This window comes from Zea mays, chromosome 3 (assembly GCF_902167145.1).
Source record: "Zea mays cultivar B73 chromosome 3, Zm-B73-REFERENCE-NAM-5.0, whole genome shotgun sequence".
In the NCBI taxonomy this organism is placed as follows: Eukaryota; Viridiplantae; Streptophyta; class Magnoliopsida; order Poales; family Poaceae; genus Zea; species Zea mays.
The window spans coordinates 188438000-188449312 of record NC_050098.1 but is presented as its reverse complement, the minus strand read 5'-3'; positions in this window follow the sequence as shown (position 1 = coordinate 188449312).

Genomic DNA, 11313 nt, shown 5'->3' with positions numbered 1-11313 from the left:
AGCTAGCCCATTTGGAACGGCTACAACTTTTATTAGCAATTTTTTATTAGTTTTAGCTGATTCAAATATGCTTGAACTATTTACACTTATGTATATCTAAATATAGTATAACATCCATAATCAAAGGCCAGGCCAGCTATATCCTCAAAGATTCAAGAACCTGAAAGGTTAGTCCTGTCCTTGATGTCCTTTACCACGGTACTCTACTCATGCCAAACTTAAAGGAGAAAATATGTATCTTTATATACTTGTTGCATACAGTATACCTTAAGGATCCTCTAGGCCAAGCAATTCAAGAAGCTGAAGCAAAAAGTCAACTCGAAGAGAGGGTACCCAATACGTCATTTGTACTTACGCGAAGTATCCTTGACGGCTTAGCCCCATTTGTTTCATTGCATGATTATATAATCTAGCCTATAGATTATATAAGCACCTATTCATATGTTTATAAATTGTTGTAATCTAGGTATCTAGATTATATAATCTACGTAATAATCTGTGTTGTTTGTTTATCTCTTGACTTATTCAAGCTAAATTATATAATCTAGAGTAGAGATGGCAATGGAGACCCGATCCTCGATTCTCTACCGGGAATTCCTCCATTAGGGAATGAGGATGAAAGTTTCTCCTCCATGAGGATGTAAATGGAGAAAAATTCTTCCCCGATGGGTAAATGAGGATGGAGACTTGGAAGCATTTCTCATCCCCATTCTCCGCGGGACCCGTTAAATTTACACGTGACGATATTTTTATGTAATAGTTAATGATAAAAAGTAAATAATTACCTTGTCAAGGGATCACTTTTTGTACAAATTTATTTATTTTGATAAATACATAATGATTTCTTACATCTGACAATGTGTATAAGTGACAATGTTTTGTATTAATATTATATGAAGTACATTCTATTTATAATATAAGTGGGGATGGTGATCCTCGACAAGGATTTATCCCAATAGAGAATGAGGATGGGAAAAAATTCCTCCGTAAACGTTCGTGAGAATCAACAACAACAACAACAACAACAAAGCCTTTTTGTCCCAAGCACGTTGGGGTAGGCTAGAGATGAAACCCTGTATGAAAACCTCAGAGCTCAACCCCCAAAGAACAGAAAAGGGAAACAAAGGCAAAGGAGAACCGAAAACAACGAAACGGGGAAACACATAAAAGAGATAAAACCCACAAGGACCAGCAAGATCTAAAATGGACACAAGAAAAGGTCAAACGATTAAGGAGGAAAAGCGAAACTATCAATCAGGGTTCTGGCACGTGAATTGCACACTTCCACCCCTTCCTATCTGCGGCGAGCTCTTTGTCAATATTCCACTCCTTCAGGTCTCTCTTCACAGCCTCTGTCCACGTCAAAGTTGGTCGACCTCTACCTCTCTTCACATTTTCGGGACGCCTAATTATTCCGATATGCACTGGTGCCTCTTCAGGTCTTCGTTGGATATGTCCAAACCATCTCAAGCGATGTTGCATAAGCTTCTCCTCAATTGGCGCCACTCCTACTCTCTCTCGTATATCATCATTCCGGACTCGATCTCTCCTTGTGTGGCCACATATCCAGCGCAACATACGCATCTCTGCCACACTTAGTTGTTGGACATGTCGTCTTTTAGTGGGCCAACATTCTGCTCCATACAACATAGCCGGCCGGATTGCTGTCCTGTAGAATTTGCCTTTTAGTTTGCGTGGCACCCGGTGGTCGCATAAGACACCCGCAGCTTGTCGCCACTTCAACCATCCGGCTTTAATTCTATGACTGACATCCTCATCGATGTCTCCCTCCTTTTGAAGCATTGATCCTAAGTAACGAAAAGTGTCTTTCTTGGGTACCACTTGCCCATCAAGACTAACATCGCCATCCTCATACCCCATGGCACTGAAATCACACTTCATATACTCTGTTTTAGACCTACTAAGCCTAAAACCTTTTGCTTCCAGCGTCTGCCTCCACAATTCCAACTTTTGAGAAACACCACTCCTACTCTCCTCAATAAGTACCACATCATCGGCAAAAAGCATACACCACGGTAAAACTCCTTGTATGTCCCTTGTGACCTCATCTATCACCAAAGCGAAAAGATAAGGGCTCAAAGCCGACCCTTGATGTAGTCCTATGTTAATTGGAAAGTCATCGGTGTCTCCATCACTTGTTCGGACACTTGTCACAACATTAGTGTACATATCTTTAATAAGATTAATGTACTTTGTTGCTACTTTGTGTTTTTCCAAGGCCCACCACATTACACTCCTAGGTACTTTGTCATAAGCCTTCTCCAAGTCTATGAAGACCATATGCAGGTCTTTCTTTTGTTCTCTGAATCTCTCCATAAGTTGTCTTAGTAAGAAAATGGCCTCCATAGTTGATCTCCCGGGCATGAAACCAAACTGATTTTGGGTCACGCTCGTCATCTTTCGCAGGCGGTGTTCAATGACTCTCTCCCATAGCTTCATTGTATGGCTCATGAGCTTAATTCCACGGTAATTAGTACAACTTTGAACATCTCCTTTGTTCTTGAAGATTGGTACTAATGTACTCCGCCGCCACTCGTCGGGCATTCTGTTTGCCCGAAAGATGGTGTTGAAAAGCTTAGTCAGCCATACTATCGCTATGTCTCCAAGACATCTCCATACCTCGATAGGGATACCATCAGGGCCCATCGCCTTTCCTACCTTCATCCTTTTTAGCGCCTCCTTAACTTCATATTCTTGTATCCTTCGTACAAAACCCCTGTTGTTGTCATCGAATGGTTCGTCCAATTCTATTGTAGCACTCTCATTCCCTCCATTGAACAATTTGTTGAAGTACTCCTTCCATCTGTTCTTGATCTCTTCACTCTTCACTAATAGTTGGTTTGCTTCGTCCTTGATGCATTTGACTTGGTTGACATCCCTTGTCTTCCTTTCACGAATCTTGGCCATCCTATAGATATCCTTTTCTCCCTGCTTTGTGTCCAGCCGTTGATAAAGGTCGTCATAGGCTTGACCCCGGGCTCTACTAACCGCTCGCTTTGCAGACTTCTTCGCTATCCTGTACTTCTCTATGTTTTCTGCACACTTGTCATGATGTAAGCGTTTGTAGCAATCTTTCTTCTCCTTGATAGCCTTTTGGACATCTTCGTTCCACCACCAAGTGTCTTTAACTTCCCTTCTGTTCCCTTGACTCAACCCAAACTCTTCTGAAGCTATCTTTCGGATGCATGTCGCCATCTTCCTCCACATGATATTTGCGTCTTCCTCTCCTGCCCAAGGGCCCTCCTCGATAACTCTCTTCTTGAAAGTTTGGGCCACATCCCCTTTAAGCTTCCACCACTTTGTTCTAGTGACCTTGTTATGCTTATTTCGTTGTAAACGAATCTTAAAACGGAAGTCAGCAACGACAAGCTTATGTTGGGTTACCACACACTCTCCAGGTATAACCTTGCAATCTAAGCAGGCATGCCTGTCCTCTTTTCTCAAGAGGACGAAATCAATCTGGCTAGTGTGTTGGCCACTACTGAAGGTCACCAGGTGGGATTGCCTCTTCTTAAAGAAAGTGTTTGCTATAAACATGTCATAGGCTAGGGCAAAGTTCAGGATTTCCTCTCCTTCTTGATTCCTAGTCCCAAAGCCGAAGCCTCCATGTACACCCTCGAAACTGGTGCTAGATGTACCCACATGGCCATTGAGATCTCCTCCTATGAAGAGCTTCTCGCCAACTGGCACACTACTAACCATGTCCTCCAGGCCTTCCCAGAACTCTCTCTTTGAGTTCTCATTAAGGCCTACTTGAGGAGCATACGCGCTGATAACATTGAGAACCAAGTCTCCAATGACCAGCTTGACTAGGATGATTCTATCTCCTACCCTCTTAACATCTACTACCCCATCTTTGAGGCTCTTGTCGATCAAGACGCCTACTCCATTCTTGTTTGTTGCAGTCCCCGTGTACCACAACTTGAAACCTGTACCTTCCACTTCCTTCGCCTTCTGTCCCTTCCACTTGGTCTCTTGAACGCATAAAATATTTACCCGTCTCCTCACCGCAACGTCAACTATTTCTCGTAACTTACCTGTTAAGGAACCTACGTTCCAACTGCCTACACGGACCCTAGTTGGCTCGACTAGCTTCCTTACCCTTCGCACCCGCCGAGGAAGATGCAAAGACCCTTGCTCATTTTTCACTACACCCGGGCGCCGATGTAGCGCGCCACTAAGGATGCGACGACCCGATCCTTGCTCACTTATCACCGGCTCCAAATCAAGAGACAGCGCGTCACTTGAGGGGTGACGACCCGGCCCTTGCTCATTTAACACCATACCCGGGTTCCGATATGGCGCGTCGCTAAGAGGGTTACGCCCCAACGGTTTTCTTTGTGGTTTCATCTCCATAAGATTTGGCTGGTTTTTTACGTTGGTTTGCCGGACCTAACACAACCCTCCTCCTTTACCGGGCTTGGGACCGGCTATGTTGAAACGACTCAAGGAAGTCTTCCAATCAACATAGGCGGAGTTGTTCGTGAGAATCATCGCGGGAAATATTTTTCATCGCAGAAATGGGAATGGAGAACTAAAACTCGACGAAGGTTCACTATTGGCATCTCTAATCTAGAGGCATAGGGTAAACAAACATGACTGTTGGGGGCCTTCGTCCTCCGAAGGTCCTCAAAAACATGATTTGACAATGCTTTCCAAGTGAATTATATGAACAGGTATTTTCGGATTCAGAATTATGGATATGGAGCACGACCAGGACGAAGGCTGAGCCAGACGAAGGTCGAGGGCAGCCGAAGCTGTACGCAGGGAAGCTTCGGCGCGATAGCACAAGGGGGAACCGACTTAAAGATAAAAAGACTTCGGGGTCCTCAATAGATTTCCATAAACCGTTAACAAATGTAATGGACATGGATGTAATTTTACGTGGGCTGCGTCCCGCGTCTATAAATAGATGAACAGTACTCCCGTACTGTTCACGCTGACCTGTCATTTGCTTTCGCATCACGCTTGTACTTTTGCCTTCCGCAGGACCGAAGGTACATTTGTAATTCGAAGTCATTTATATTCATTAATACAAGTAGAGATAATTCTATGACAATATTCAAATGTTTATTTCATATTCTATGATTTATGCAAATGCTTCATTCTTCGTTGTTATGCTTACGAAGGTATGTCCTTCGTAACCTTCGTCCGAGATGCTCTATATCCCGAAGGGATATATTGTTATGGAGGACGAAGGACCTTAACACTTAACATTTCTTGTGTTGCCTTGTTCTTAATTCTTAGCATTTGAGAACAAGTCCCCAACATTGGCGCCCACCTCCGGTGAACTCACTTCCATTTCGAGCTTTTTTGAACACCTTCGGAAGCTATGGCGCCGAAGAAAGCTTCAGCGACTGGGGCTTCAACACTGCAACCGTTGGACATCAACCAGGAGACCGTCTCTCTTCGGGAGGCCCGAAGCCAGAAGAGAAAGGCTGTCAGCCCGACACTTCAGGAAGAGGAGCTAGACCAAGAAATCAGGGATATGGAGATGCTACACCAACAAGTACAAAGGAAGAAGGAGAAGATGGCCCGCCTAGCCGAGTTGCAAAGGCAGATAGACGAAGCCTCTGAGGAAGTCCGCCATCTTACTCACGATGAGCAGAACAGAAGGCCTCATCAGAAAGACCTTCATCAGGAGGGCTTCGTCAACGAAGATGACTGGTATGATAATTTCCATCAGGGAAATTTTGTTTTTGATGATGCTTCTCCTCTGTCTGCTGAGCTGCAGGCTACACCTTGGCCACCATCCTATAAGCCACCCCAGCTCCCCATGTTTGATGGTCATTCCGACCCGAAGCAATTCTTGATGAGCTACGAAGCAACGGTATCTTCGTACGGGGGCAATGCTGCAGTCATGGCAAAGTCTTTCGTCATGGCCGTCAGGAATGTTGCTCAGACCTGGTATTCCTCCCTTCGGCCAGGAACAATAACCTCATGGCAGAAGCTGAAGGATATGTTACTGACCAGCTTTCAAGGATTTCAGACGAAGCCGGTCACAGCTCAAGCCCTGTTCCAGTGTATTCAGGATCACGAAGAGTACCTTCAAGCGTATGTCCGAAGGTTTTTACGATTGAGGGCGCAGGCACCAACGGTGCCCAATGAAATTGTTATCGAAGCTATGATCAAGGGGCTTCGTCCTGGACCTGCAGCCCAATACTTTGCTAGGAAGCCTCCTCAGACTCTGGAGAAGCTACTCCAAAAGATGGACGAGTACATTCGGGCTGATAATGACTTTCGCCAAAGGAGGGAGGAAGCCTTCAGATTTTCTGAAATGACCAGGGGCTTCGGAGGGAGATATTACCCGAGGCATGTCCGATCCATCCACAACACTCAGAATGATGATAAGGGGAATCAGAACAGACCGCAATGCTCCTCACAGGCTTCGGGACAACAACAAACTTCCTTCCGGCCACCAGCTCCAAGAGGCAGAGGCGCCAGGGGCTTCGGCGGAAGATTCGGAGATCAGCCAAGGAGACTGTTTTGCTTGTTCTGTGGAGAAGGCAAGGGCCATACCACTAGGTCGTGCCACATTACAATCCAGAAGCAAAAGGAAATTGCCGAAGCTGCATCTCAACAAGCTCAGCCGAAGCAGGTCATGCATACTGCTTCGTGTCATCCGCCTTATATCCCACAATACATAGACAACCACCCTGCAGCTTCCGTAGCTTCCGCAAGTCAACCTCAAGCTTCCTGGCAACAGCTTCCGCCCCCACCTCCATTGCAGCAAGGTCAACAGCCAGAAGGGAGTCAATACGCTCCACAGCAGAGGGACTTCAGAGAGCAGTCCGAAGCTCGCACAGTCAACAGCACTGTGCCAGAGTCGAAACACATTTATTGACACATATCCTACCTTTGATAGCAGTTTTTCTTATTCAGTTTTATTTGATCCACAAGCTTAAGTTGCTGAAGCTTAAAATTTTTTCCGTTACCAAGGAGGACCTTCGAATTAAAAATCCTTCGGAGTAACGAAAAGTCGTTCTAAGGAACGCAGAGTAAGTTTGTGAAGTCACAAAAAGCCGTTCCAAAGGGAGCGCAGTGTAAGTTTTCTGCTCAGAAGTCGTTCCTAAAGGAATGCAGAGCCTACAGCGAAAAGTCAACGCTGATACCGCCTAAGTAAAGGGCGAAGAAGCTCCTAAGGGAGGCTTACAGCGAAAAGTCAACGCTGATACCGCCTAAGTAAAGGGCGAAGAAGCTCCTAAGGGAGGCTTACAGCGAAAAGTCAACGCTGAGATCGTCTAAGTAAAAGACGAAGAAGCTCCAAAGACGTTCCTAAGGGAATGCAGAGCTTACGAATGTGTTTTGTGTGTATCTTCGGAACAGACGTCATTTGCATAACATAACATCATCACATCATTTCGCATAGCATAAGCATCATACATCATGTTGCATACGGCAAAAAGAAGGGCACACAGTACTAACCTTCGAAAGAATGATTTGAGAAAATGCAAATTGTGCAAAGTCACAAGGGAATATAATGATAATCTTCGGAAAATAGCTTCGGAGAATGCTTTCACGAAGCATGGACGATTAGCTTCAGTGGTTGTTTTTACGAAGCATGGATGTGTTTTTTCGGAACAGTTTTAACGAAGAATGTTTTCTTCACGAAGCATGAAAAGAAGGGAAGGTGTTTTTTTCGCCGAAGGCTCAAAAATGGTATGTATGTACAGTTTCATGCATCGTAAAGAATTGAATAATGGAAAGAAACTTGTATATTACATTCAAATGTACAAACGTTACATAGATTACAATTTAACTGTTTTTCTAAATAACATCTAGTCTTCTCTTAAAACTGCTTCGGCGACTTCATTTAAAAGTTGATCAACAACTTTGTCCATGATAGCTTCGGCCATTTGTTTAATTTCATCATCCCCTTTTGTTTGGGGATCGACAGTCGATGCGGTACCTTCGGGAGCAAAAGAACATTTTTTCATTACTATTATAAACTGTGAGTAGAGTGTGAAACAAAAACTGCAACACAATAAGAACGACTAATTAATACCTAATTGTCTTTCGGGCTCCGTACTTTTTTCGGCAGTCTCTGCCACTTTCCTAGCTTCGTGGATGCCTTTTTCGCTCCTTTCGATAATTTCTTGTGCCATTCCTCGGCCGCCGTCGTTCCAGATATCAGTAAAAAATTTGCCAGCAACCACGCTTGCTTCGGCTGAGGGGTCCTTGATATCTTCGAAGGGTAAGGTAGCTTCGGACTGAGCTAAAAGTTTTACGTGCCCGCAACCCTTCTTTTCTAACACAGAAGTAATTCCTCTAGCGCCTGAAAAAGCGCATATATCGCGACGGCTGTTCAGAATTTCTTCGAAGGCCTCTGCTTCGTGGCTAATCCATTCCAGCGGATCTTCGGGATTGCCTCGAGAAAAATTCTCTTCGCTGGAAAAGGCGCCGACGCTAGCAAAGCTGTTTTTAATTTTATTCACGCATTCTATAGATTTAACATAGCATTTCCACTGCGATGTGCGAAGCTCCTTAACTCTTGATTCCAATTTGTTGACCATAAAATCACTAAGTTCACGCTTCGTTTCCTCAAGCGCGCGCTCCTCTTTAGCTCTAGCCAGTTGTTTCCGAAGATCTTTAATCTCGCGTTTTTGAGCTTCGGATTGGGCCTTTGAAGCGGCTTCGTCTTTTTTCACTTTATCCACCAATGTAAACAGAATTTTATCTTTTTCCAAAGCTTCATTTCTCAGCTTGATAACTTCGGAGCGTAAATTATTAAACGCAATTTCATAACTTTCATCTTCGGCGCTCTTCTGCGCTCTTAGCGCGTTGCTTAGGATCAGGCCCTATACGAAAAAGAATTCAAATAAGGAAAAAGGAATGATGTGCGTAAAAATAATAAGGGGGTTTTTTCAAGTGTTTAATTCCGGTACCTTCAAGCTATTATACGCAAGGCTGTCTGCGAGATCCTCTTTCGTCATGGCACTTAACCCAGCTTCAAGCTTCGGAAAGCCTATGCTTCTCGCCATCTCTCGGCAGACGGATAGCTCTTTGTTATCAGGCAGGCAGTATAAGAAGTCATCTTCGTTTGTTCCATTGAATATTACTGCCCCCTTCGGATATTTCAGCTCCTTTGCATAATGGTTGGCCTCATAAGCTTCTTCCTCAGATAGCTTTTTCCCCGAAGCATGTCGTATGATGTAATCATGCATGCCGGCAGGTGCTTCGGGGATGACGGTGCCCGTTTCTTCAACTAATATTGGTTCCGGAATTTTTACTGCTTCGGCTTCAGAAGGTTGTTCTTTGAAGGGCTCTGAAGGCCCAGCTTCAGCTTCAGCTTGTTGAGCCGAAGCTTCAGTAGAACCTTCAGCAACATCAACACTCTTTTTTGAAATTGTACTTGAAGACTTAATCGTCTCCAAGACGTCTAGTACATTTACCATTCTTTTCCTTTTTGGGGTCACTAATGGCCCCTTTTGGTGTTTTGCTGTCCCAACGATTGCTGTAGGACTCAAAACTTCTAATGTTTTGGAGCCCTCAGTTGCTTCTCTTACTTCCTCAATTTTTTCTGTGAGCGGCGCTTCGGTTTTCTCTTTTGTTTCTGACAACAAAATGTCTGATTGTTCTGATTCAATCTTTGGTGGCACTTCGGCCGTCTCTGCGATCTCTGGCAACAAGGCTGACTTGATTAGTTTTTCAGCTTCGGTGGCTGAAGAAGTTTTCCCAGTAAACTCCGGCACCGAAGCTGGTTCAATATGGCGTGGTCGATGTGTGAAGACCTTCAACCTTTTTCCTTTTGGTTCTGGCTCGCTAGGAGCGGTTTCAGCTTCTTCTTTTTCAGAGGTTATATTTTTCCTTTTTTGCCTTCGGATGGGATAACAATAATCAGGGTAGAAGAACCCGATTGCATCAAACACTCGGTTCAGTCTCTTCCTCTTTCGGCCTCCGAAGGCTGCTGATAGTGCAGTATTTTCAGCCTTCGAGTATGCCCCAAGTAATTCATCACTTAATGTTTCAATGCTTTTCAGCCAGTCATCATCAGGTTCAATAAATTTATCTGCATATTTGAATGTGTATTTTAATCTGACTAGTCCGCCTTCGTCGGACTCTTTGATGGTTTCTTTCGGCATTTCCCACTTTTCTGCAAGTGGCCATACCCTGAAGGCAATGTGCTCCTGGACCAAATCCCTTGTCCCAATGAAGGAGCAGACTGCGCCGAAGGCTCTTTGGCATTCTTCGGCTGCCTCATCCATTTCAACCTTCGGCCTTCGAAGTCCGAAGCGTTGCCAAATTGGGTACATAATGATACTTTTGACATTATTTTGCGCTGTTAGATCATTTTTCACATAAAACCATTCAGACATCCAGGCTCCGGGCCACCTCTTCCGAAAGGTTGGCACAGGGTAGCTTGACCCGGAGCGGGCGCCGAAGCTGTAGCACCCAAAGTTGTTGTGGTATTGCTCCTTTCCCCAGGGCTTTGTCTCATACAATAACTCGTGTATGTTGCAGAAGCTTTTAGCGTTTGGCTCCAAACCTTGGCTTCTCGCAGCCCAGACAAAAATCCCCATTCTTATAATAGCTTCGGGAGTGAGTTGATGAGGGTAGATTTGGAATGTTTTCAGTACCTCAACAACAAAATTGCTCAAGGGGAATCGAAGCCCAGCCTTGAGGAAGCTTCGGAAAATCACAACTTCATCCTCTTCAGGGGTGGGAGAAGTCTTTTCCCCGGCATCAGCTCTCACAATAGATATGTCTCGGAAGTATCGCCCCCTCATATTATCAATGTGACTCTGCTTGATGGTTGTTTTCCCAAAAACTGAGTGACTTGGTCGCCACGTTCGATCTTCGGCCTCTTCCCCATCACTTTCTACATCATAGCTGTCGCTGTCATCAGTATCTTCGGACAAACCTTCGAGAATCTCCTTCGTGATTTTCTCTGTATTAGTCTCTGCCATCGCTATCAGGAACCCCAGATTCTTCTCCTCCTCGAGACTCAGCTTCGTCTCAGCAGGGATCTTCTTGTCTTCAGACATCTTCGGAAACACTAAAAATTTGTTCCCGAGGCCGAAGCTTCGAAGTCAAAAAGACCAGCAAATCTCAATGAACAAGAGCTAAAAATTTTTAGTGGGCCGAAGCAAAAGGCAAGCGTGTGTACCAAATGAATTCACGATGTGTTCTTATTTATACGCCTAGGGCGTTGAAAGTTAAAAGGCCCCGCTTGTCAGTGAATGTTGCTATTCTAGCAAAGGGAAGGTGTTTTTTCGGACCTTCGGCTCAAGGCCTTCGTCCATATCGCAATCTGAATTTATTATTTACAAATTAATATTGCGAGGGGCTACT